Source organism: Ursus arctos, unplaced genomic scaffold (assembly GCF_023065955.2).
Source record: "Ursus arctos isolate Adak ecotype North America unplaced genomic scaffold, UrsArc2.0 scaffold_14, whole genome shotgun sequence".
Classification (NCBI taxonomy): domain Eukaryota; kingdom Metazoa; phylum Chordata; class Mammalia; order Carnivora; family Ursidae; genus Ursus; species Ursus arctos.
This window is the reverse complement of record NW_026622808.1, coordinates 18670941-18698048: the sequence shown is the minus strand read 5'-3', so window position 1 is coordinate 18698048 and position 27108 is coordinate 18670941. Positions and strand designations below refer to the sequence as shown.

At 40.1% G+C, this 27108-nt stretch overlaps 1 pseudogene; it reads right to left on the bottom strand.

Annotated features, from left to right (window-relative positions):
* Positions 1-31: 31 nt before the first annotated feature.
* On the bottom strand, positions 32-21810 carry LOC113243037 (60S ribosomal protein L15-like; annotated as a pseudogene).
* Between the last annotated feature and the right edge of the window lie 5298 nt (positions 21811-27108).

Sequence of the window (27108 nt, the reverse complement as noted above, 5' to 3'; positions counted from 1 at the left end):
TTTTTTTTTGTATCTTTTAAGAACTCAACATTTTAAAAAAACAGTGGAGAGATTTCTAGGCATGTAAGAAACATGGGAAAGCTTCAGGAAAGCTTTTAGAAATTCTTGATTGCTTCGTATGCAAGGAGACTCAGGAATATGAGAAATGTTGAAAATTTTTAGGTGTTAATGAGTAAGTCACAACACAGTGAAGAGAAACCCTATGATGGTAAAGTCTGTGGGAAAACTTGGCCCTGTGTGTTAACATTCTTTGGTAATCTCACAAAGGGAGAAAATGCTATGAATGTTAGAAATCATGAGAATGACTTCGCGTGTGTGTGTGTGCGTGTGTGTGTTTATTTTTTGGCTTTTGACCTTTAGTAAAAATAATCCACACTGGAGAGACAGTGGTTGTAGGAACATGGGAAATGGTGTATCCATCTTACCCGTCTTACCCTACAGCTTCATCTGCTTCATGCTGGAAAGAAGCTGAATGAATATAAAAACATGGGGATGATTTTTGGTAAATACACATCCCTTAAGGGACTCACAAAATACTCACTGGAGGAATGAAGTGTGAATGAGAGGAACTGGGGGAAGCTTTCAGGTACTGCTCTTCACCGACAGTACGCAAGAGAACTCTTGCTGGAGGTCGTAGGAAATAAATGACATAAATGCAGTCGCCTTCCTGTGTGTCTTGTTCTCGAGGAAAGCACCTGGCACTGTGGTTTGCTGTGGTGGTTTTGTATTACAAAGTTTGAGTTGCTTTTAAAGATACTCTAAGTAAAATTTCTGCAGTATTATACTCATTTCATGTAATGGTGTTTTCATTATGGTTCAGATCTAAAGACTTCCCCATATATATGTCTTCATTGAATTATATGAGATATTTGGAACTTTATTTGGCAATGTAAGAGCATTTTAAAAAAGATTTTAATTATTTGACAGGGCACAGGCAGGGGAAGCAGCAGGGAGAGGGAGAGGGAGAAGCAGGCTCCCCGTGGAGCAGGGAGCCCGATGTGGGGTTCGATCCCAGGACCCTGGGATCATGACCTGAGCTGAAGGCAGACACTTAACCAACTGAGCCACCCAGGTGCCCCTGTAAGAGCATTTAAAAAAAAAACAAACTTATTTTGAGAGAGTGTGTGTGTGTGAGCTGGGGGAGGGATGGAGGGAGAGAATCTTTCAAGCAGACTCCAGTGCAGCGCTTGATCTCACGACCCATGAGATCATGACCTGAGCTGAAACCAAGAGTTGGACACTGGACTGACTGAGCCACCCAGGTGCCTTGCAGTGTAAGAGCATTTTATTATGTTTTTAGGTACTGCTTTCTAGTGTATTTGCAAGTGGGTTATAAAATGGGGCTCTTGATATCTGATGATAGGAAAATTCTGGCTCTGTAGGGCAAGTAGTATTTAGTCATCTCAATATGCCTTGTCCTTTACACATAGAATCCAGATTATCTCCAGGCACATAATTAAAAAAAAAAATCGTTCCTACTTCTCAGGTCTCCTTGGGTTCGTGGGAAGGCCATATTTCACAGTCCTGGCTAACAAGAAGTAGGCAGAAGTCGTCAGTGTGGATTCTGGGAAAGCTGTCAAAAGGGACAGTCTCCAACGGCTTTTTCTCTTCAAGGATTGCTCTTACACATCGTGTGCTATGAGGACAAAAACTACAGGCAAATAGGTTATGGCTGAAAAACAGATGCTTTCCGCTCATAGTGCACCACACGGCTTCTGTGTAGACTTTCTGGGACACAAGAACAAGCTTATTAGGCTGAGCACTTCTATTTCAGAATCATCAGTGTATAGGTGGCACTTAAAACCACTCAATTAGATAATTTCGCCTGAGGATCGGCAAGCCCTGGGACTCAACTTTGGCAGTTGGAGTCATGAGAGGAAATAACGAACGAACGGAGAATAGTGGCCCATGAAATAGGAATAGAATTACACTGGTGTCCATGAATCCAAGGCCAGGAGCAGTGACCGATCAACTATACCAAATGCTGATTTGGGTGAGTTGAATGAGGATGGGATTTAACCGTAAAAGTCACTGGGGACCTTTTTCAAAAGTTGGCTTTATAGAACAGGGTGTGCCAAGGTCTTGGAATAGATTTCTGAGGAATTGTCCATCCTAGTCTACCCTAGCTGTTCTATCCTAAATAAAGACAGCTGCTTCTCTTTGCCCTCACAATCTGTACCTGAAGATTCCAGCTTCACGTTGTTACTAGTTTACTCTTGCTGCTGTAACAAACCACCGGACAGGGTCGTAAGACAGCTAACATTTTACTACCTTACAGTTTTGGAGTTCAGAACTCTGAAAAGAGTTTCAGTGAACTAAAATCAAGATGTTACTAGGACTGTAGGACTCCCTGGGAGGCTCTAGGGATGAATCCGCTTCCTTTTTCCAGCTTCTAGGATGCCCTTCTGCTTTCCCTTTCTCCTGGATCTTTTTTCCTTCTCGAAGGCCAGCAATGTCAGTCCATCTCACACTACTGTCTCTCTGACTCTTCTGCTTTACCACCTCCTTTTCCTTTTCTTTTTTTTTTTTTTAAAGCTTTTATTTATTTATTTGAGAGCGAGCACAGAGGGAGAGGGAGAAGCAGACTCCCCACTGAGCAGAGAGCCCAACACAGGGCTCCATCCCAGGACCCTGAGATCATGACCTGAGCTGAACGCAGATGTTTAACTGGCTGAGCCACCGAGGCGCCCTCCTCCTCCTTTTTTTTAAAAAAGTAAACTCTACTCCCCAACGTGGGGCTCAAACTCAAGACCCTAAGATCAAGAGTTGCATGCTCTCCTGACTGAGCCAGCCAGGCACCCCACCTCTGTTACATTATTTTAATGCTGTTCTGTGATTTTTTTTTCCCATTCTTAAAAATGTATTTGAGAGAGACAGAGCTTGAGTGGGGGAGAGGGAGAGGGACAAGCAGACTCCTTGCTGAGTGCAGAGCCCAACACAGGGCTTGGTCCCAGGACCTGAGATCATGATCTGAGCAGAAGTCTGATGCTTAACTGACTGAGCCACCCAGGTGTCCCTTTATTCCTCCCATTCTTAAATTTTATAATTTTAGCATACATACAGAAAATAGTGTGAAAATGCATAAGTGCTGCTAAGAAACTACAAAATAGTGTGTCCATAGGTATCCACCTTCCAGATAAAGAAATGGAAGTTTACCTTGCCCATGTGAATCTCTTCCATCTCGAATCACCTTCCGTCCAAGAGGAAACCATTGTGTGTGGATGTTGGCTTAACCATTGTATTAATCATGCTTTTAATTTTTTATGTATTATATAGCTTTAACATCTTAGGGTCTTGCTGCCTGGAGAGACTGCCCCTCCCAGGACTAGCTTTTTTTTTTTTTTTAAACCTAAATTGTTTAATAGGTAAGGATTTTACAGACATTACTTACATTAGCGGTAACAGTGGAGCTGGAGAATATTGTGTCCTCTCCGTGCTGCCTGGTGAGAACCACTAATAATGTGGCGGAACTTGTGACTCTTTCCAAGACCACGGTTCTTGCAGCCTGCCGATGTCAGCTCTCCCACCTCCCTGTGCTTGTGGACCGGTTTAGTGATCCACTGGGTGTCAGATTTCTTCTGATCGCTTTATGGAATGGATCAATGAGGATAACCTCAAAGAATTTGTATGTGGAATCTTCACCAACCCAGTAAAATTCAAGACTCTCAGAGCCCCAGTGGTGTCCAGCTTGCTTCTCTGCAACAGACTGAAGGTATTGGGCAAAGTTTGCTGGCTAACACCATGACGGACAGGCTCGCCATAGGTTGCCCCTTTAGGAACTGGGTATTTGTGGTCACTACATCACACACGAATCCAATATATGTTATAAACTTGCTTGGCCTTGTACCCTAGTTTGCTCACTTTATCAGGCTGGGTTGGGCGGAGGGCCCTGTGAGGTGCAGAGACTGGCGGTACTGCCAGCAGTGCCCCCTGAGAAGAAAGTGCATTAGGTTGGACTGCTTCCTCCTCCATAGCTCCTAGATGTACTTGTAAGTGCCCCTCTTGGCTTGCCTTTCAGCCGATGGCTGCCTCCAAAGGACTAGCTAATTTTTTTTTTTTAGGATTTTATTTATTTATTTGACAGCACACAAGAGGGGGAGCGGCAGGGAGAGGGAGAAGCAGGCTCCCCCAGGGAGCCCAATGTGGGCTTGATCCCAGGACCCTGGCATCATGACCTGAGCTGAAGGCAGCCACTTACTCCACTGAGCCACCCAGGTGCCCCTGGACTAGCTAATTCTTAAAGATAGTAAATAACTTCTTTGGAAGCTCACCTTTCATATGCAAACCAACCACTCCAGAGCCCTATTCCAACCACCTCCTTTATCTTAACTCTCACACAATAATCCAGTATTTCTCCTGCCCTAAATCAACCTAGGGCTAGGTAATGGACAACTGCTGTGATCCAGAGCCCACGGGAATTATTCAAGCTCCACAATATTTAGCTATTCCCAGTTCTGCCTTGCCTTTCCTGAAAAAACCCCAACACAGCTCTGACCTATGCTTTCCCCTCACTCCTGTTTTCTGCCTCCTGACTGACCTGGTGCTTCCCTGTCGATCCTGCATTACCTGGTGTGCCCCGTTCTCTTGGAACTGTAGGTAATCAACCTCCAATGGCATTAACCTGTCTGTGTTATCCAGTCACCTTTCTAATTTAGGACCCCAGCACAAATCAGTTGGCACAGGGTGACTCTCTTTGGGGGTGGGGGGCATGCCTCTGGACAGCTCTGGGCTTGCTCACTGTCTGTACCACACAGCAAGCCCTGCCTGAGAGTACTGCCGGCTCCTGGTGCACCTGCACTTTGACCAGTGTTGCCTTGTGCAGTGTCTGCACGTTCTTCTGGGCTTTTCCAATCTAAACTGTGGTAAGAGATGGAGCCCAGATTCTAGCTTTGTATAGTTACTATGATTGGGTGTATGAGAGGTCCCCAGTCAACATTTTATTAAGGAAGTGTTCTACTGGATGGGAAGTCATGGACGCATCCAGGGATAACTGGCATTTACTAAAACAGGCACAGTGGAAGCTTCCTGGAAAGTGGGAAGCACAGAATGGTTATCCTCAAGACTGCTGTGAGGGTGCTAAGACTGGTCCACTGGCCTGCCAACACCGTAGAGCACCACCAAGAGCCACCATGGACGGCTCAGGAGCCAAGCTTTTAGTCCCAGGTGCTGTTCCTTCTTTGTGAGAAATCTACTTTGATGGACAAATGAGTCTGGGGTGAGTATGTGTTCCACTGACAGGCCAGTTCCAATGACATTAAAAACTGTCATTGAATGTTCCTTGGAAATTGTGACCCTTGGGAAAAACTCATCCATTTGATTTGAAATTTGGACAGGCCCCTTTCAGTCATCAGTTAGGGGGTCCATCCTATGGGTAATCCTGGCTTCCAGAAATTTAAATGCTGCTTTAAAGGCAAATCCCTTTGTTGATGCTTGCTTTGCTGCTTTGTTCTCTGACCTAGTGGGATAAAGAAGATCCCATCCATGGAGACTGGTGGCCCCATGTCTAATGAAAAGGGAAAGAAGGAAGGAACATTTTGTTTTTGCTTCCCTAACACCTTTGAGGAGGTTTCTCAGCTCCTATGAGGTTGTCAGTCTTGGGTGACACTTGGGCACTCGTGAGTGCTGGTGCCTATCAGCCTGCTAAAAGCATCCTCCTGAAAATCAAATTATCACAAAAACAGGATGCTGCCACTGTTTTTCTCTTGGATTTAAACCTCAGCCCCTCTAACGTTGATAGGGATCCCCTAGAAAGAGAAGGTGATGCTCACAGGAGGGGCCACTTGGGACCACCAGGAGCTTATCAGGTAAATAATTTTTTTTTTTAAGGGAAACATAATCGAGGTCAGACAGGAGACTAAAAAAAAAATAATAAAATAAAATAAGGGCTGTGGCTTTTTTGGGAAGCACTCCCTCCCCAAAAAGAGAACTTTAAATTTTATGTACCCAGCAAATGTCAGTTATAGAAACCATAGCGCTGCTCTTACATTACTTACTGATTTAAAAACAAGAAATCCCTAGATGCAGGGAGAGAAAATGAAAGGTAGCTAAATTTAAAAAAAATGTATACATAATATTTTAATATAGAACTGAAATAAATTATATAACAAAGACCCATAATTAGATCCAAACTAGAATTCCAAAATTTGTATGTTAAAATTTCATATCCCCAAAACTTACATAACTAAACTTGTAATAATCATATGTATAAAGCTATGTGATAACATTTATATGCTCAAAAATTATGGAAGAAAAAAAAGGGACAGTGATTGGCTTTTGTGCGTTTGTGTCTTCAACGTAACTTCTGCGTTAACGTTTGCTAAAATGCACTAATTGAAAAAGCTTCGTAGGCTTAATCAATACTGTGTCTCAAATATAGTTATACCTGGAGATCACACCAAATTTAAACATGATATTCTTTATAATCTTTAAAAAGTAATTAAAAATAGGGGTGCCTGGGTGGCTTAGTTGGTTGAGCATATGACACTTGATCTGAGGGTCGTGAGTTCAAGCCCTGCATTGGGCTCCATGCTCGGCATGGAGCCTACTTTGAAAAAAAAAAAGTAATTAAAAATAAAATAGAGGATAAAAATGTGTGCCTTAAACTGTAGCCTTACCTAAATTTCCCATAGTCCTGGGGCACCTGGGTGGCTCAGTCAGTTAAGCGTCTGCCTTCAACTCAGGTCATGATCCCAGGGTCCGAGGATTGAGCCCCGCGTTGGGCTCCATGCTCGGTGGGGAGCCTGCTTCTCTCCCTCCCTCTGCTGCTCCCCCTGCTTGTGCTCGCTCGCTCTGTCAAATAAGTAAAATCTGTAAAAAAAAAAAAAAAAAGTTCCCATAGTCCTAGTACCTATTGCCCTAAAATATATCATGTTGGGTATGACAACAATAAATAATAAATGATGTTAAGTAATTGGCACTTACAAGTTTTCTTGATAAAATAGGACCCTATGAATCCCTCATTAAAATAATTAATATGGCCCAATGTAAGTTAAAACAGGGTCACCAAGGATTAAAACTTATTATATAAACCCCATTACTAAAGAGGTGATCGTCTCCACTGCTTCAAAGCTAAATAACCCAGTTTTGCCTTTTTTCTGAGAGACAGAGAGAGTCCAAGTGTGCTCCCGAACAGGGGGAGGAGCAGTGGGAAAGGGAGAGAGAATCTTAAGCAGCTTTTATGCCCAGTGTGGAGCAGATGCGGGGCTCAATCTCATGACCCCAAGATCATGACCTGAGCCCAAAGCAAGAGTTGGATTCTTAACCAACTGAACCACTCAGGTGCCCCCAATTTTGCCTTTTCTTAAGGCTGAAAATAAGTACATATATAGATAAATAAATCCATCCATCCATCTATCCCTTGGCTACCTGGGGAACCCCTTGGGATTAACTGAGTAAACAGCAATGGGGGTTCATGGACTATATGAACTGCTCTGCCAACCACCCAATGTGATGGAGCACAGTGCAATGTTACTGCTTTCCATCTTTTTTTTTTTTTTAAGATTTTATTTATTTATTTGACAGAGATAGAGCCAGCGAGAGAGGGAACATAAGCAGGGGGAGTAGGACAGGAAGAAGCAGGCTCCTAGCAGAGGAGCCTGATGTGGGGCTCGATCCCAGAACGCCGGGATCACGTCCTGAGCCCAAGGCAGACGCTTAATGACTGTGCCACCCAGGCGCCCCGGCTTTCCATCTCTTAACCAGAATGTTGCTAATAAAAAATAGGACCCCAGGAAACACTACACTTGGCCAAATTTCAGGCAAGAGTCATTTTGGCTCTGGATGCCCTGGCCAATGAATTGCCCCATTCGTGTTTATTATGAACCACTGGGCCATCACCTAAAAATTATCCCCTTCAGGGCCAACAACTCTGAGAATCTCTTGCCTCACAGATACCCAAGTTATATATCTCTGATATATACAGAGACCATAATGCAAGGTCTTGTCAGGATACTCCTTAGTCCCTTTGAAGTTATTGACATCACTAATAGTAACCAAGGCACACGTTTCATTTCTCAAAATACCTAATTCTAGGCTCTTGGAAAAGGCGTTCATTGAAACTTTTATGTCCCTGATGGATCCCAGACAGCCAGTTTAATTGGGAGAGCAATGAACTGGTCCTTGAATTGTGCAGTTCCTATTTTTCTTTTTATACTCAGTACGTTGTGGGAGATCCATTTACACACACACACACACACATACATATATAAAACACATATAACACATATATATTACATATATAAAAATATATATATTTTTTAAGATTTTATTTGACAGAGAGACAGCCAGTGAGAGAGGGAACGCAAGCAGGGGGAGTGGGAGAGGAAGAAGCAGGCTCATAGCAGAGGAGCCTGATGTGGGGCTTGATTCCAGGATCCTGGGATCACGCCCTGAGCAGAAGGCAGACACTTAACGACTGAACCACCCAGGCGCCCCCCATTTATATTTTTGTATCTTTTTTTTTTTTTAATTTTTGGTTCTCCAAAAATACTTGGTCTACTTTTGATTAGACATTTGCTGAAACTAAATCACTTTTAGAATTGCACTTTTTGCATTTTTTTGTATTGCACTTTCCAATCCAAGACCAAGGTGATCCTCCCTGTTTAAGTCTTCTTCAAAGAGGTCCAATTTTTTATAATTTTCATCCCACAAAAGCTCTGCATGATATTAGATTCACTCTTAAAGCACTTAAAATTTTCTTACCACAATTTTATTACACATGTATCTCATACATTTTAATTTAAATTTCCTGATTGTCAGTATACAAAATGCAGGTGGTCCTTATATATCGAAATTAGCAGCTTTGCTAATTTTTTTTTGTTGTTGTTGGTTGTTTCTTTTTTTTTTTTTTTAATGATTTTTTATTATATTATGTTAGTCACCATACAGTACATCCCCGGTTTCCGATGTAAGGCTCGATGATTCATTAGTTGTGTATAGCTTTGCTAAATTTTATTTACAATTCTTGTGTTTATGTTTTCTTCTGGGTTTCCCACATAGGCAATCATATCATTTAAAATAATGACAGTTTTATTTTTCCATTTCAATCCTTAGAACATTTGTATCTTTTTATTGCTTTACTGACTAAATAAAATCACCAGTAAAATAGTGACTAACAGCAATAAAATAAGTATACCTCTTGTTAATATCAATGGGCTACACATTCCATCTTTACCATTTGCTTTATTGGTGTTGTAAATTTGATAAGGTTTTTTTTTTTTTCTACCTTTCATAGTTTAGGGAGGCTTTCTCATGAATGACCACTGAGTTTGTTATGTGCTTTCCTCTGATTGCTTTGAAATGGTGAAATTTGTTCCATTATCTAATTCAGGTCCTTAAAACTGAATATTTGAATGACTGAATGAATAAAAGGACTCTTTTAAAAAATAAATGTGAATTAATTGAATTTCCAAAGTTATAGCAACCTTGTAATTCTAGGAAAACACAACTTGGACCTAAAGAATTACCTTTTTAAATTATTTGAATGTATTTTATATACTGGTATTTTAGATATATTTTTTAAGTATGTTTGATTAATATTAGCCTGTAATGTTCTTTTCTTACTCTATTTTCACCTGTTTTCTCATGTGAAGATAGGAGTATTTCCCCTCTTAAAAAAATGTTTAAGTAGTCTCTGTACCCAACGTGGGGCTCAAACTATGACCCCGAGATCAAGAGTCACATGCTCTTCTGACTGAGCCAGCCAGGTGCCCCTCCCCCTTTTGATAAACTTTAAAAGTATTTCCTATGATAAGAATGGTTTTTTATATGAGGAAAAATTCACTGGTTACATTATCTGCATCGGGATTAGTTGTCACTAGTTACTGCATTTTGTTTTCCTTTTTTGGAATGATTTTAAAGCAAGTATCAAATAGTTCTTAGATTTTTAGGACGGCTGAGGTGTCCAGTTTCACCTTAAGTCAGTTTGGGCAAGTTGTGTTTTTACAGGCATTTTTCTATTTCAAATTTAGAGTAAAAATTCATAATATTTTCTTATAGTTTATTATTCGTGGGTTTTGTAAATACTGCCATCTGTTTCCACATGCTGTCTAGTCCACCCATTAGAGACCTTAGCGCCTTAGTCACGATATTTCTATTCCAGTTTGATCATTCCAACATTCCTGCCATCTCTGAACCTAGTTTTGATGTTTGTACCATCTCTTCAAAATGTAGTTTTCCCTTTTAGTGTGTTTTATATAATTACGTTATAATTAACGAGGCAAATAAAACTGCTGTAAATAAGTAAGTCTAAAGCTATGTGATGATGGTAAGGGAAGCACTGTATATGCCCTACGAGCAGATCTCATTCTTTCAGTGACCCTTTACCTCTGAATTGTGAATTTCTCACTGCTTCTCGGTTTTTCTCGCTCTTTGGTGGGACAGGATTGCCGGAGTCGGCTGGAGGTGTTTTCCTCCTCCTGTTCCCATGTTGAGGCTATCTGGGGTGGAGTTGTGTGTCTCCCTTCCTTTAGGTGAGTTAGGCTCCCATAAATCCGCAGCAGGTCAGGCTCTGGTTAAGCAGTCTCTCCTTAGGGCCGACCTTGTGAAGAAGGTGAGAATGCTCCGGCGTTTTTCAGCATGGTTCCTTTTACCTTCACCTTTCCAGAAGTTCGAGGGACTTTTTCTCCAGTTTTCACAGTGAGAACCTGTTTGAGCTCCTACAGGTAAAAGCCACAAATGTGTGGGGGCTCCCAGTGACTGGGCCCCCCCTGGAAGTTTTATGCTGCCCTCCATCAACTTGTCAATTGTAGTTCGGTTTTCTCGATCTTGGTGTTTGTTGCCACAGAGGTCGTGGGCCCTGGGTTCTATCTAGAGTGTTGTGATTCTCTGTCGTTCTCTCCAGGTGCTATTTGCCCTGAAATGTCCGTGTCTCCGCGGGCTCAAGAATTACTGATTTTTCAGGTTGCTCGGTTTTTCATTCCTTGTTGGGACAGAGTGACCACTCCCAGGTTTTTACGGAACAACCCGGGAATTGGCATGTTCTCATTTACTTTTTAAAATGAGAAAGGAGGGGCGCCTGGGTGGCACAGTGGATGAGCGTCTGCCTTCGGCTCAGGGTGTGATTCCGGCGTTATGGGATCGAGCCCCACGTCAGGCTCCTCTGCTATGAGCCTGCTTCTTCCTCTCCCACTCCCCCTGCTTGTGTTCCCTCTCTCGCTGGCTGTCTCTGTCCTGTCGAATAAATAAAAATAAAATCTTTTAAAAAAATAAATAAAACGAGAAAGGAGTGCTGAGTTTTATCAAATGCTTTTTCAGCTTCCCTTGCAATAATTCGGTTTTCTTTCTACTGTACTAATCAATTGTGTTAAGACAATTTCTGAATATAAGCCACTCTTGCAATCCTGGAATAAACCCGGTTATACAGCGTTATTCTTTCATGTCACAGATAGATTAGTTTTGCTAGTATTTTATTTAGAATGTTTGCATACAAATAGGTGTTCTTTTAAAATATCATTAGCTCTGGCTTATTTATACTAGTGCCCTCACTTGAGATGGTGCATTGTTCTGTGTCAGTCTCAGTGCGTTGATAATGATCTCTCAGCTAGAAATGCCTAGGGGCACCCACCTGGGCCTGTACCACTTGTTGGGCGCCCTGCAACATTCCCCCATGAAGTCAGTGCTGTAGCTGGACCGGCCCTTGTGGTTGTTACGATTGCAAGGTGTACTTCAGCAACAACCATCAGAGAACTTTCAAAAAAGAAAAAACAGAAAACAAGGTCCTGGATGGTATAAGGCATGCCCAGGGCCACATACCAAGGTGGGGGCAGGAGGAGAGGGGGAGGGAGAGGACGGGCATGCATGCACACACCTGGGACTCTGTCTTTATTGGTGTCAAGCGTGGGGTGTCTAGGGTTTCATGGATTCGCTTTTCCCCCTGCATTCACTCTTTATTGGTGAATTTAAAACATAACAAGAATTACTTGTGTCAGTTATCTAGATCACCCAGGGCTTTCTGAAAGGGGAACTTCATAGGTGGGATAGCCTGGCTCTTTAGTTGTGCAGCTGGCAATATGTTTATTCAAGATGGATGTCTTTTTTTTTTTTTTTGAGAGAGAGTGCAAGAGAGCCTGGGGGTGGGGGGAGGGACAGAGAGATCAGGAGAGAGAGGGAATCTTAAGCAGGCTCCATGCCCAGTGCAGAGCCTCGATTTCACAACCCTGGGGATCATGACTTGAGCCAAAATCAAGAGTCCGATGCTTAAAGAGCTGAGCCACCCAGGCGCCCCAAGATGAATGTCTTTGAATTAGATGCCTCAGCAATTGAAAGCTTAATGTTGTTAACCTTAAAAATAGACACTGCCTGTTCTTTTACCCCCCAAAGATGAGTTTATTTGGGAATAAGAGAGAACTACAATCCAGGACAAACAATCTGCAGCAAAACTGTAGGCAAGTCTGGGGAACAAAGGAGAGGCACATTTTTTTAAGGAGAAAATAGTGAAGTTGGGAAGTTTATTATGAACTAATAAAATCCCCTGTAGTAAACTGGGAGTTTGAAGTGTGGCGGCTTTTCACTGGGGAGCTGTTTTTCTTGGGGGGGAGGTGAGGAAAGTGTTTCTTCCTTCTGCGGGAGTAATAGAATAGTATCCATGTGCAAGGTCAAGTCTGTCTCTTCCTGTTGGGTCTGTAATTGACCGCAGTGTTACTGGACGCAGGTCCTTGGACTCAGCAATGGTAGAAACAAGGCTGGACCCAAAGTGTACAAACACAGGCATGGCTTTACTGGGGCAATGTCTGGTGTGTCCAACTGGCTCTCTGAACAATGGCCAGATAAAGTTTTAAAGGGCCTGAGGAAAGGAGGGATGTCTAAGGATGTAGGGGTGGGGCAACAGGATGCACAGGTGCAGCTGACAGAACATGCTTCTTCATACATGGCATGTTTCTCTTGCATATTAAGTCTCCATCTCTGGGTGTGATTTTTAGCATTGTAACGAGGGAAGAAGTCTGTGAAAGGTCCTATTTGGTGGCTGTCTTGGACTCGTCTGAATCAGTCTGGGCTTCCTCCGTGGTCTGTGCTTTGCTGTGCAAGAAAAGGGGTAACAGCCAGCAGGAAGTGCCCAGGGCACATAGGGGCTTGTTCTTAAGGTCTCTATCTCAGTAGGGCAAGAACTCGCCCTGCCGAAGCCTCCTGACTCCTTTTCTTTTTCTTTTTAAAATATTTATTTATTTGTCAGAGAGCACACACGAGCAAGTACGAGCAAGCACAAGTAGGGGGAGTGGCAGGCAGAGGGAGAAGCAGACTCCCTGCTGAGCAAGGAGCCCCATGCAGGACTTGATCCCAGGATGCTGGAATCGACCTGAGCCAAAGGCAGATGCTTAACCAACTGAGCCACCCAGGTGTCCTACCTCCTGACTCCTTTTTAGTGATGTTTCCCATTACTAATTTTCACAATCTCAAGCACTTATGTTATAATTTTAAAAACTTACTCTCACAGGGGCACCTCAGTGGCTCAGTTAAGTGTCTGACTCTTGATTTAGGCTTAGGTCATGATCTCAGGGTGGTGAGATCCAGCCCCACTTTGGGCTCTGTGCTCATCAGGGAATCTGCTTGGGATTCTCTCTCTCCCTCTCTGCACTCTCCTCCCCTGCTCTCTCTCTCAAGTAATAAATCTTTAAAACAAAAACAAAACCTTACTGTCATGTACTTACACTGCAGTATTGTCACACAGCCCCCTGAAGCTCTGTTTCTCATATAGTGTCTATTTTGGGATTATATTCTGGACATTTTATATATTATGCTAGGACACTCTGGGTCTTTAAATCCTATAAAGAATGCAGGTTATTTTTCTTTTACCGGGCAGTTGACCAACTTGGGTTCGTCTCATCAGTTTCAATCAGCATTCTGTGCGTTGTGGTTTCAATGTGAATTTTCACAACATGTGCAATTTTCTGTCTCCACCTAGAAGACAGTCTACTTTGAGGGTCATCTATTTTATATTCCAGTTCTCAAGGTCTATGGTGTGTCTCTCTGCTATCACAAGATCTCCTGAAGCCTGGAGTATAAGTAAATGTGGAAAACAAAAAACTCATATTTATCTTATCGAGCACTGAGAGACTGCCTACCTACTGCTTGTGCCAAGACCAAAGGGCATTTTCTGGAATAATCTCTGCTGTTGCTGATACTTACTTTTGGATTTTCAACTGCATTGAGTCCAGGCCAGGTTATACCAGAGGGAGAAAAATGTAAATTTGCTGCCTGTTCACCTGGGTGGCTCAGTTGGTTAAGCATCTGCCTTCGGCTCAGGTCATGATCCTGGGGTCCTGGGATCAAGCCCCACCTCAGGCTCCTTGCTCAGAGGGGGAGTCTGCTTCTCCCTCTCCCTCTGCCTGCAACTGCTTACTCTCTCTCTCTCTCTCTCCCTCTGACAAATAAATAAACAAAATCTTAAAAAAAAAGAGACTTAAACAATTAAAAAAAATTGCTGCCTGTTTCGTGATACTTTGAAATCTGGTGTTTTTCATCAGTCTATCTGCAAATATTTATTTTTTGGGTTCCTCAAATAGCTGCTCCAGGCATTGTGTCCAAGCTTTATACCTTCATTCAGTGGGCCAGAGTAGATAAATTGTGCTTATTTCATCTTTCCCAAAACTAGTACTAATTTTGCCTGGTTTTGATTTTTTTTTCTTACACACAAACCAGTATAGTATGCATTCTTTTATGTCTGGTTTCTTTTACAGCGTGTTTGTGAAATTCATCCATGTTCTTGCATGTACTTGTGTAGTATGCAGAATTTTGAGATGGTCCTTATGATTCCTACCCTCTTGTGTGCCTTTGTTTAATCTCCTTCAGTTGCATGTGGATGGGATATACAACCTCCTTCTCATCAAGAGAATGGCAGAAATGAGGAGATATCACTCTTGTTGCATTAGTAGGCAAAATATATAAAGGATTTTTGCACACATTTAGTCCATAATCAGCTGAATGTAAGCTCATCAAAAGGGAGTGTCTTGGAGGTGGCCTGACCTAACCAAATGAGCTCCTTCAAAGAGGGACTAGAGATCGGAGATTCAAAGCCTCTCTGTAGCTCTCCTTCCTCTTTCTGTTGCTGGCTTTGATTTAAAAAGCTGCCAAGAATTCCACAGCCACAACAGATTAATTCTGCCAACAACTGGAGGAAAATTGGAAGCATATCCTTTATTAATTGAGCCCCCAGATAAGAATGCAGCCTGGCCTACACCCTGGTTTCTGCCTTGCAAAATCCTGAACAGAGACCTGGCTAAGCCATGCCAACACTTCTGACCTACAGATATTGTAAAGTAATAAATGAGAATAGTTTTAAGCCACTTAATTTGTGGCAAGAGTAGAAAGCTAACACAAATGTATAAACTATCACTTTTCTTTGTGGTAGTGTTCCATGAAATAAGCATACCAAATTTATTTTTCCTTTTCTTCTGTTGATGCAAGTTTGGATTTTTTACACTTAAAGGTGTATGTTTTATTTTCTTCAATTTGATTGAGCTGTAACTGACATACAGTACTGTATAAGCTACAGCATAATGATTTGACTTACATATATTGTAAAATTAATTACACAATAAGTTAACATCCATCATCTCCTATAGATAAAAAAGATTAAAAAAAAAAGAAAAATATTTCCTTTGGCACGAGAACTCAGGAATTACTCTTGACAACTTTCAAATAGACCACACAGTGTTAAATACAGTCCCACCTTATTTTTATTTTTGTTGCCTTTGCTTTTGGTGTCAATCCCCCAAAAATTATTGCTAAGACCAATGTCAAGGAACTTACCAGCAATATTTTCTTCTAGGAGTTTTATGGTATCAGGTCTTAAGCTCAAGGCTTTAATCCATTTTGAGCTAATTCTTGTGTATGGTGTAAGAAAGTGATTCAGTTTCCCCAGCACCATTTATTGAAGAGACTGTCCTTTCCCCATTGTATATTAACTCTGTTGTCATAAATTAATTTAAAAAATCTGTGTGTTTATTTCTGGGCTCTCTATTAGGTTCCACTGAAATGTGTGTTTTTATGCCTATAACGTACTTTTCTGATTATGGTAACTTTGTGTAACTTTTGCATAATTTTGATAACACTTTGCAATCAGGAAGTGTGATACCTCCAGCTTCCAGCTTCATCCTTCTGCCTCAGGATTGCTATGGCTCTTCAGGGTCTGTTGTGGTTCCATTCAAATTCTAGGAATGTTTATTTTATTTCTGTGAGAAATTCCATTTAAATTTTGATAGGGATTGCACTGACTCTGTAGACTGCTTTGGGCTCTATGTACATTGTAACAATATTACTTTTTCCAATCCAAGAACATGGAATATCTTTCCATTTATTTAGGTCGTCTTCAATGTCTTTCATCACTGTCTTATAGTTTTCACCATGCAGGTCTTTCACCTGCTTTGTTAAAATTATTTCTAGGTATTTTATTCTTTTTGATGCAATTGTACATGTGATTATTTTCTTAATTGATCTCTCTCTCCTTAAAGTAGGCTCCATGCTGGGCATGGAGGGCCCAAACTCATGACCCTGAGATCAAGACCTGAGTTGAGATCAAGAGTTGGATGCTTAAAAGACTAAGCCCCAGGTGCCCTCTTAATTTCTCTAATAGTTCATTATTAGTGTATAGAAACACAATAGACTTTTTTGTATATTGATTTTATATCCTGCAACGTTACTGAATTCATTTATTCTAATAGTTTTTTTTTTTTTTGGTGGAGTCTTGATATATATATCATGTCGTCTGCAAATAGTGACAATTTTACCTCTTCAGTTCCAATTTTGATACACTATTTGTTCTTGTTCAGACTAGGACTTCCAACACCATGTTGAATAAAAGTGGTGAGAGTGGGCATTGCTTCTTTTTCCTGATCTTACAGGAAAAGCTTTCGGATTTTCCCTAGAGTATGATGTTAGCTGTGGGCTTGTCATAAATGGCCTTTAATATGTTGAGGTACATTCCCTCTATATGTACTTTGTTGACAGCTATTATCATGAATTGTAATTTCTTAGATGATTTTTTTTGCATCTATTAAGATGATCATATGGATTTTTTGGTGTGATTTTTAAGAAAGTCTTTATTTCCAGCTGGTTAATACACAGCATTGTATTAGTTTCAGGTGTACAATATAGTGATTCATATGGTTTCCATGCTTCATTTTGTTAATGTGGTGTATGAGATTCGTAATGTTGAGCCATCCTTGAATCCCTAGAATAAATTCCACTTCATTGTGATGTATGATCCTTTTCATGTATTGTTTTAATGTATCGTCAGTTTGCTAATATTCTGAGTGTTTTGCATCTATATTCATCAGGGATATAGGCTTGGAATTTTTTAAAGTTTATTTATTTTTTAGTAATCTCTACACCCAACATGGGGCTTGACCAGAGATCAAGAGTTGCATGCTCTTCCAACTGAGCCAGTCAGGCACCCTTGGAATCTTCCTGTGGTACCCTTGTTTGGTTTTGGTATCAAGATAATGTCAGTCTTATAAAATGAACTTAGAAGTGGTCCCTCTTCTGTTTTTTTGTAGGCTTAAGAAATGGAATTCAGGGACGCCTGGATGGCTCAGTTCGTTAAACATCTGCCTTTGGCTCAGGTCATGATCCTGGGTTCCTGGGATTGAGCTCTGCATCGGGCTCCCTGCTCAGCGGGGAGTCTGCTTCTTCCTCTCCCTCTGCTGCTCCCCGTGCTCATGCTCTGTCTTTCTTTCTCTCTCAAATAAATAAAATCTTAAAAAAAATCAGAATTCATTCTCCTTTAAGTGTTTGTTAGCATTCACTAGTGAAGTCAGCTGATCCCGTACTCTTGTCTGTTGGGGTGTTTTTGATTCCTGATTCAATCTCCTTACTCAGTATTGTTCTGTTAGATTTTTAAATTCTTTATGATCCAGTTTTGATAGGTCATATGTTTCTAGGAATTCAACCATTTTTTCTAGGTTGTCTAATTTGTTAGTGTATAATTGTTTATAGTAATCTCTTAAGATCTTATGTGTTTGGGGTGCCTAGGTGGCTCAGTTAGTTAACCCACCAACTCTTGGTTTTGGCTCAGGTCATGATCTCAGGGTCACGGGATCAAGCCCCACATCGGGCTCCAAGCTGAGCGTGGAGTCTGTTTGAGATTCTTTCTCCCTCTACCCTTTCCCGCTTGTGCGTGTTCTCACTCTCTCTCAAATAAATAAATAAATAAAATCTTTAAAAAAGAAAGGTCCGTTGTCTTTCTATGGTATATATTGTTTTGTCTCTTTTTCATTTCCAATTTGACTCTTCTCTTTGTTTCTTGATGCGTCTAGCTGAAGGTTTGTCAATTTTGTTTATCTTTACAAAGAAACAGCTCCTGGTTTCATTGATCATATCTACTGTCTTTTTAGTCACCATTTCCTTTATTTCTTCTCTGATCTTTGTTATTTCCGTCCTTCTACCACTTGGGCTTCACTTTTCTCTTTTTACTGAGTATAATTAACATACAAAATTATATTAGATTCAGGTGTACAACATTGATTTGCCAATTGTATACGTTACTTAATGTGCACAATGAGTATAGTCACCATGTGCTAGCATACCGTGTTATTACAGTATCGACAATATTCCTCATGCTATACTTCATATCTCTGTGACTTATTTATTTTATAACTGGAAGTTTCTATCTCTTAATCTCTTTTATCTGTTTCACCCACCTTCCTTCTACCTCCCCTTGGGCAACCACCTGTTCTCTGTATTTAAGATTTGTTTTTTGTTTGTTTTGTTCTTATATTCCACATATAAGTTAAATCATATGGTATTTCTCTTTCCCTGCCTGACTTACTTCACTTAGCTTGATGCCCTCTAGGTCTATCTATGTTGTCACAAATGGCAAGATCTCTCTCTCTCTCTTTGTTTTTAACTAATATTCCATTGTGTGTGTGCGTGTGCGTGTGTGTATACAGTTCTCTTTAATTCTGAATCTGTTTTTGTTCATTTTTTAAAGATTCTATTAGTAGAATCATGGTATTTGTCTTACTCTGACTTATTTCACTTAGCATTATACAGTCTAGGTCCTCCATGTTGTCTCAAGTGGCATGATCTCATCCCTTTTTTTGGTTGTGTAATATTCCATTTTGTATATATACCACATTTTTCTTATCCATTTGTCTACTTAGGGACACTTAGGTTGCTTCCAAATGTCTCAGCTATTGTATATAATGCTGCAATAAACATAGGGGTGCATGTATCTTTTCATTTTCCCTGGGTGGGGAATTCCACCCAATAGTGGAATTATTGGATAATATCATTATTTCTATTTTTAATTTTTTGAGGAGTCTCCATACTGTTTTCCACAGTGGTTGTACTGATTTACATTCCCACCAACAATGGACAAGTGTTCCTTTTTCTCCACGTTCTTGCCAACACTTGTTGTTTCTTGCATTTTTTATTTTAGCCATTCTAACAGGTGTGAGGGTATATCTCATTGTGGTTTTGATTTGCATTTCTTTTGTTTTTTACATTTTTTAAAAAGATTTTATTTATTTATTTGACAGAGACAGAGCCAGCGAGAGAGGGAACACAAGCAGGGGGAGTGGGAGAGGAAGAAGCAGGCTCATAGCGGAGGAGCCTGATGTGGGGCTCGATCCCATAATGCCGGGATCACGCCCTGAGCCGAAGGCAGATGCTTAACGACTGTGCCACCCAGGCGCCCCTGATTTGCATTTCTTTGATTAGTGATGTTGATTAGTGATGTTTTCATGTGTGTATTCACCATCTGTATGTCTTCTTTGGAAAAATGTCTATTCAGGTCCACTGCCCATTTTTTTAAATCAGATTGGGGTTTTTTGGTGTTGAGTTTTATAAGCTCTTTATGTATTTTCTATGTTAACCCCTTATTGGATATATCATTTACAAATACCTTCTTCTATTTAGTAGGCCGTCTTTGTTTTGTTTATGGCTCCTTTTGCTGTGCAAAACCATTTTATTTTTTTGTAGTCCCAATAGTTTATTTTTGCTTTTGTTTTCTTTACCTGAGGGTACATATCCATGTCTCCATGACATATCCATGTTGCCAAGGGCAATGTCCAGGAGATTACTGCTTATGTTTTCTTTAGGAGTTTCATGGTTTCAGGTTTCACATTTAGGTCTTTAATCCATTTTGAGTTTATTTTGTGTATGGTGTAAGAAAGTGGTCTAGTTTAATTGTTTTGCATGTAGCTGTCCAGTTTTTCCAGCACCATTTATTGGAAGAGTCTTTTCCCTATTCTGTATTTTTGGCTCCTTTGTCAGATTAATTGATGATATAGGTGTGGGTTTATTTCTGGGTTCTCTATTCTGTTATATTGACCTATGTGTCTAATTTTGTGCCAGTACCATATTGTTTGATTACTATAGCTTTGTAGTATATCTTGAAGTCTGGGATTGAGAGATCTCCAGCTTTGTTCTTTTTCTCAAGACTGCTTTAGCTATTGAAGGTCTTTTATGGTTGCAAACAAATTTTAGGATTATTTGTTTTAGTTCTGTGAAAAATGCTATTGGTATTTTGATAGGCATTGCACTGAATTTGTAGATTGATTTGGGTAGTATGGACATTTTAATGATATGAATTCTTCCAATCCATGAGCACGGTATATCTTTCCATTTGTGTTGTCTTCAATTTCTTTCAACAGTGTCTTATAGTTTTTACTGTAGAAGTCTTTCAGTTCCTCGGTTAAATTTATTCCTAGGTATTTTATTCTTTTTGGTGGAATTGAAAATGGGAATGTTTTCTTAATTTCTCGTTCTGTTACTTTTTACTAGTGTATAGAAATGCAATAGGTCTCCGTGTATTAATTTCACATCCTGCTACTTTACTGAATTTATCAGATCTAATTTTTTTTGGTGGAGACTTTAGGGCTTTGTATGTATAGTATCTTGTTATCTGTAAATAGTAACAGTTTTACTTAACAATTCCGTTGCCTTTTTTTTTTTCTTGCCTGATTAATGCAGCTAGGAATTCCAATACTGTTTTGAATAATGGTGGTGAGAGTGGACATCCTTGTCTTGTTCCCGATTGTAGAGGAAAAGCTTTCAGTTTTCAGCACCGAATGTGATGTTAGCTGTGGGTTTTTCATATACGGCCTTTATTATGTTGAGGTATGTCCCTTTAACCCCCCCCCCCCTTTTGAGAGCTTTTTAAAAACTATTTATTTTAGAGAGACAGAGTAAGTGCAAGGGGTGCAGAGGGAGAGAGAATCTCCAGCAGACTTTGTGTGTGGAGCCCATCAGGGGGCTTGATCTCACAACCTGAGCCAAAACCAAGAGTCAGACGCTTAACTGATTGTGCCACCCAGGTACCCCTTGAGACTATCATGAATTGATGTTGGGTTTTGTCAAATGCTTTTTCTTCATCTATTGAGATGATTATATGGTTCTTTTTGAGGAAGTAAATGTTTTTATTAATCACAACATGAACTTGACATGATGTACCATTAGAATTGAACTAGGATAAATAATGCTTTCATAAAATTTATACTTGTATCTTGGTGTGACCCTTGGGTTCATCTTCTTAGGGGCACTCAGTGCTTCTTGGACTTGGATGTCTGTTTTCTTCCCCAGGTCAGGGACGTTTTCAGCTGCCATTTCTTCATATAAGCTGTCTGCCCCCTTCTTTCCTTCTGGGATCCCTATAAATGAATATTATTACGCTTGATGATGATGTTGAGTTCCCTTAACCTATTCTCATTTTTAATGCTTTCTCTATTCAGTTTGGTTGCTTTCCATTACCATGTCTTTCAGATCACTGATCTGCTCTGCAGCCTCTAAGTTGCTGTCGATTCCCTCTGTTGTACTCCTCCTTTCAACTGCTGAATTCTTCAACCCTAACTGGTGGCTACTACTGCTCTTCCTCATCTTCCCCTCTTTCTCCCCCCCCCCTCCTTCCCCTTGTTCTTAAAGCTTTCTGTCTGTTGAAGTTCTCAGTGAGAACATCCTCTCAAGTATTATGGCCGTGACTTTAAAATTCTTTATCAGGCATATTGCTCTTCTGTTTTATTTAGCTTTTTTACTGTGATTTTGTCTTGTTCTTTCATTTGGCACATATTCTTCTGTGTCCTCATTTTGTCGAAATGTTTGCTTCTGTGTATTATGTAGGTAAGCTACATGTCTTGGTCTTGAAAGTAGTGGCCTTCTGCAGAAGTCCTATGGTGCACTGTAGTGCAGTTCTCCCTGGTCTCCAGAATCAGGTGCTCCAGGGTGTCCTGTGTGTGGGCTGCTATTCCCCTACAATTGTGGCTGAGACACAATTGGCTTGAGCCCAGTCAGCTTCAGTGACCCATTTTGCCTGCTATGAGCATACTGGGCAGGGTTTGAGAGGACAGAGGTCGCCATGGACTTGGTGACGGACCAGGCCAGCAGTCAGATTAGGTGCCTTCTCTGCCACAGCTTCAGGTGCCCCAAAGGACAGGGCCTGTTCCCTGGCATCCGAGAGGCTCTCACTGGTGGTCAAGGCCAGCCACCAGATTAGATGTCTGTAATTAGCCCTTCTACCTCAGTTGCAGGCTCACTGATGCTGAAGTCTTGCTCTCTGCACAGCCAGCTAAGAGGCTGGGCTGCTGGACTTTGGGTTTGCTGGTGTGTGAGGCTATCTCCCCCCTTTCCAGGGCAGGAGTTCCTTTGGAGTGGCACTGGTCTCTGCGAGGGTTGCCTGTATAGAATAGCAGGGAAGGAGTTGCTTTGGAGGAACACCTCCTGAGGTGGGTGAGTTGGAAGGGGTGGGTGAGCAGGGCACATGGGGGCAGGGCACACACTGCTAAAAGGTAGATTGAAAGTATTGGTGCTGGCTCCCACAAGCATCTGGGAGAGAAATGGTGTTGACCAGCACTTTTATTCCTGGATAAATCTCCTGAAGACTCCTGCCTTCCAGCACATGCTCTAAGATTAGTCAATACATCTCCTTCACTTACACCCCAAGCACTTTTCAAACTGCTGCTTCTGTGCTGTTTCTTGGGCAGAGTTATTTATTATGCTGGCTCTTTAAGGGCAGGGACCCAAGTTTCCTATCACCCTCTGGCGCTCTCAGCTTTAAGCTTGGTGATTTCTGAGATAGGGATTTTTAAAAAGATTCTATTTTTTAAATCTCTGCAGCAAACACGGGGCTTGAACTGACAACCCTGAGATCAAGTGTTGCATGCTCTACCGACTGAGCCAGCCGGGCTCCTCTAAGCCTGCTAATTTTTAAAGCTCCTGGTTTTCAAAGCCAGATATTGTGGGAACCAGTGCAGGTTCCTAGTGCTGCCAGTGCCTCATGTGGGGTCTGGTCTCTTCTCTGTTTGTGGTGCCCCTCCCATTTGTGGTCAGTCCTCCCAGGGTTTTTGTTCTCAACCGTGTCTCTGCCCCTCTTACCATTTTCAATGTGGCCTCCTCTCTTATGATTAACCATGGAAAGTGTGTTGTTGCAAGTTTTCGGGTCATTTTCAGTTAGTTGTATAGATGTAACTGTTATCTCAGTGTGTCCATGGGATGAGGTAAGCCCTTACTCCTCCATCTTCCAAGAGTCTCCTTCATTTACTTATCGAATTCCTTTGGGAGTAAACTTAGGTTCTTTATTTGAAACTTTTCTTCTTTCTTTTTTTTTTTTTTTTAAAGATTTTATTTATTTATTCAACAGAGATAGAGACAGCCAGCGAGAGAGGGAACACAAGCAGGGGGAGTGGGAGAGGAAGAAGCAGGCTCATAGCGGAGAAGCCTGATGTGGGGCTCGATCCCGGATCGCCGGGATCACGCCCTGAGCCGTGAAACTTTTCTTCTTTCTTGATGTGGCATTTGTTGCTGTTGCTTTTGCTGCATACCGTATGTTTTGGTATATTTTCATATTCATTTGTCAAGGTATTTTTAATTTTTAGTTTAACCCCTTCGTTATTCAGTAGCTATTATTTCATCACCACAAATTTGTGAATTTTCCAGTTTTCTTCTTGTAATTGACTTCCAGTTTCATATCACTGTGATTGGAAAAGATGCTTGATAGGATTTCAACATACTTATATTTATTGACTTGTTTCGGGACTTAAGATGTGTTCTATCCTGGAGAATGTTCCATGTGCAGTTAAGAATACATATTCTGTTGCTTTCGGATGAAATGTCTGTTAAGCCCATCCGGTCTAATGTGTCAACTAAGACTAATGTGTCCTTTTTGATTTTGTGTCTGGATGATCTATCCATTGATGAAAAGTGGATATTAAAGAACCCTTCTATATTGCTGTCTATTTCTCTCTTTAGGGTCGTTAATATTTGCTTTATATATTTAGGTACTCCTATGTTAGGTGTGTAAATACTAATGTTGCATCTACTTGTTTAACCCTTTTATCATTAGTGCTGTCCTTTGTCTCTTCTTACAGTCTGTTTTTAAGTCTGTTTTGTCTGTTATAAGTAAAGATAAGCCAGCTTTCTTTTGGTTTCCATTTACATGGAGTATCTTTTCCCATCCTTTCACTTTCAGTCTGTGTGTATCCTTGTATCTGAAGCGAATCTCTTTTAGTCAGTATATAGATGTGTGAACTATGTCTATTTTCATGCCAACATCATACTGTTTCTATTACTCTGGCTTTGTAGTATGGTTTGAAATCAGGAAGTATAATTGCCTCCGGCTTTCTTCTTTTTCCTCAAGATTGCATTAGCTCTTTTTGGTCTTTTGTGATTACATACAAATTTTAGGGTTGTTTTTCCTATTTCTCTGAAGAATACTATTGGTATTTTGATGAAGATTGCATTAAATCTATCGATCGCTTTGGCTAGTATGGATCACTTTAACTATTATTTCTTCCAGTCCATGAACATGGGATGTCTTTCCATTTGTTTGGGTTTTCTTTGATTTCTTTAGCTAAGTCTTACAGTTTTCATCACACGGGTCTTTCACTTCTTTGGTTAAATTTATTCCTAGATATTTTTTGTTTTTGATGTTGTGAATGGAATTATGTTCACTCTTCTTCAGATGTTTTATGATTAGTGTATAAAAATGCAACTGAGTTTTGTATGTTGCATTTATATCCTGAAACGTTACTAAAATCATCGATTAGTTCCAACACTTTCTGGTTTTGGTTGAGTCTGGGATTTCTTATATAAAAAATTCATATGATTTGCAGATAGCAAGTATTTCTTTTCAAATTTAGATGACTTCGATTTCTTTGTTTTGCCTAATTGCCCTAGCCAGGACTTCAGGATTATATTGAATAGGAGTCCTGAGAGTGGGTAGCCCTGTTGTTCAGAATCTTAGAGGAAAACCTTTTTCTCTGTGGAGTCTAATGTTAGCTGTAGGTTTGTCACTTATGGCCTTTATTATGATGATATATGTTCCTTTCATACCCAATCTTTCAAGGCTTTTTAAAATAATATTGTATTTCCTCAATACCTTTTCTACATTAAGATGATATTTTAATGTTTCATTAATGTGACATTGCATTTATTGATTTGTGTATATTGAACCATCCTTGCATCTCAGGGAAAAAAATCCCAACTGGTCATAGTGTATAATCCTTTTAATGTATTTCTGGACTTGGTTTGCTAATATTTTGTTGAATTCTTGAGTCTATATTCATCATGGTATTGGTATATAACTTTCTTGTAATGTCCTTACCTGGCTTTGGGTATTAGGGTAATGCTGGTAGATGCCTTACAGAATGCATTTCAAAGTGTTCCTCATCTTTAATTTTTCTTGAAAGAGTTTGAGGAGGATTGGCATTAATTTAAGTGTTTGGTAGAATTAGCTAATAAAGCCATATAGTCCTGGGGTTTTGTGTGTTGGGAAGTTTGTGATTACTGATTCAATCTCATTAGTAATTGGTCTGTTCAGATATTCTATTTCTTCATGTTTCATTGATTTGTTTCTAAGATTATCACATTTCTTTTTAGGTTATCCAGTTTTTTGGCATATAGTTGTTCATAGTAGCCTCTTATCCTTTCTATCAGTTATAATGTCTACATTTTCATTTATAATTTTGTCAATTTGGGTCTTTTTTCATTGGTTAAGTCCAGCAAAAGATTTGTCAATTATGTTTATTTTTTTAACAGAATGAACACTTACTTTTATCTTTTCTATTGTTTCCCCTTTTCTATTTCTCTCTCTCCTCTAGGCCTTCTATCTTTCCTTCTGGTAACTTTGGGCAGTTTGTTTTGTTCTTTTTCTAGTTCCTAAAGGGTTGTTAGGTTACTTGATTTTTTTTTTTTTTTAAAGATCTTTCTTGTTACTTAATGTAAGCATTTATTGTTAGGAACATCCTTATTAGAAATCTTTTTGCTGCACCCTGTAGGTTTTCATATGCTGTGTTCCCCTTTTTGTCTTAAGATACTATTTTATTTCCCCCTTATTTAACTCATTGTTTATTCAGTAGAGGGTTTAATTTTGAAGTGGTTTTGAACTTTCTAGTTTTCTTCCTGTTTTACCTTTTCTTTTCATGCCATTGTGGTCAGAGAAAATTCTTGGTATAATTTCAATCTTTAAATTTGGTAGGATTTTTTTTTTTTTTTTTTTGGTGGCCTAACATATGGTCTTAGATAATATTCTAGGAGTGCTTAAGTAAAATTTGTATTTTATTGTCAGATAGAATGTTCTGTATATGTCTGTTAGGTCCATTTGGTTTGTGGTTTTGTTAAAATCTATTTCCTTACTGACTCTGTCTGATCTATCCATTGTTGAGAGTGGGGTATTAAAGTCTCCCAATATTAATGCATTTCTGCTTTTAGCTCTGTTAGTTTTTGCTTTGTGTATTTGGAGGCTCTGATGTTGGATGCATACTTACATTAGTTATATCTTCTTGAATGATTAATCCCTTTATCATTAATGTAATAACCTTGTCTCTTTTTACCATTTTCAGGTTAAAATGTATTGTCTGCTACAAGTGTACTTAACCCTGCTTTTTTCTTTTTTGGTTACCATTTGCTGAGTATCTTTTTCAATCCCTCCACTGTTAGTCTGTGTGTATCTTTATGGCTAAAGTGAGTCTCCTGTATGAAGCATATTGCCAGATCTTGTTGTCTTAGCCATTCAGCCATTCTACGTTTTTTGATTGGAGAATTCAATCCATTTATATTTAAAGTTATTGATAGGTAAGGACTCACTATTGCCACTTTGTTCATCGTTTTCTGTCTTACCCTTTAATCCTTGTTTTTATCCTGCTCTTGGGTTGTTGTTTTTCTCTGCTATCTTTTGGTATCAGT